Source organism: Otolemur garnettii, unplaced genomic scaffold, assembly GCF_000181295.1.
Source record: "Otolemur garnettii isolate 467f Iridium unplaced genomic scaffold, OtoGar3 scaffold00032, whole genome shotgun sequence".
Classification (NCBI taxonomy): Eukaryota; Metazoa; Chordata; class Mammalia; order Primates; family Galagidae; genus Otolemur; species Otolemur garnettii.
This window is the reverse complement of record NW_003852427.1, coordinates 4926212-4927287: the sequence shown is the minus strand read 5'-3', so window position 1 is coordinate 4927287 and position 1076 is coordinate 4926212. Positions and strand designations below refer to the sequence as shown.

The following is a 1076-nucleotide window of genomic DNA, read 5'->3' as shown; positions in this document are numbered from 1 at the left end:
AAAAAAAAAAAAAAAAAATCACCAACACAAGAATTTCTTTAATGGGTTTTTAACAAAATACACAACCTAAAAATCTACATATGTGATTTTTTTTAACCAGAAAATCAATTTCACTTCAAGGTACTAAACAGAACTACTTGTTTTGCTTTAGGAGAAACAAAGAAGCACTAAAGAGGCTTACCAGAAAAGGAATTAATCCTGTCTCAATTATGACTGTTAAGGTATCAAATATGGTCATCATTCAGTACATTTTTCATCACTTTCTATATCTTTGCAGGAGGTGTTTTTGTTGTTGTTGTTGTTTTTGTTTTTTGAGACAGAGTTTCACTATGTCACCCTGGGTAGAGTGCCACAGTGTCACAGCTGACAGCAACCTCAAACTCTTGGGTTTAAGCAATTCTCTTGCCTCAGCCTCTCAAGTAGCTGAGACTACAGGCAGCCACCACAACACCCGACTTTTTTTTGTTGTTGGAGTTGTCATTGTTGTTTAGCAGGCCCAGGCCGGGGTTGAACCTACCAGCCCCGGTGTATATAGCTGGTGCCCTAACCACTGAGCTATGGGTGCCAAGCCTTCATGAGGTGTAATTTTAAAATATATTCCCAAGGTCTACCCATGTTTTAAAATAAACTGCAATTTAGCAAGTGGCATTAATAGAAAATTTTGCTATAGTCAATGTTACCATCTACCACTGTGACCATACTGCAAATGGCCAACCATTGAGAGATTTTCTTAAAAAACTAAAAACATTTTTACCAAGCCTTACCCTTTCTTTGTTACATAAAACATTTCTGAATTATACTTAGTAAGTTTTCGCAACCAAATCACAACATCAGTGTGCACCACACATGGAAACATAAGTGAATAAGCTGATGACAGCCTTCGCTGAGTGATGATCTTACTGGCAGCAAAGGTCTTAAGAGTAGAGCTTGGAACCACTGTTTTCCTACTATTCTTCTAAGCCTTCTGAGATTGAAATTCATACCAGAAATTTAGAGGTAACTCTTGTACTTACAAATGTTTTCTTATTCCTTTCCAATAGTCAGTGTATCTTCTCCTACTATACCAGCTCAATTAT

The 1076-nt window shown here is 36.9% G+C and overlaps 1 protein-coding gene across 1 annotated transcript in view; it reads right to left on the bottom strand.

The window, feature by feature from the left end:
• Positions 1-1076, bottom strand: part of CEP63 (centrosomal protein 63) — an 81923-nt gene that overhangs the window by 58121 nt on the left and 22726 nt on the right. The gene's annotated exons all lie outside the window — the stretch shown is intronic.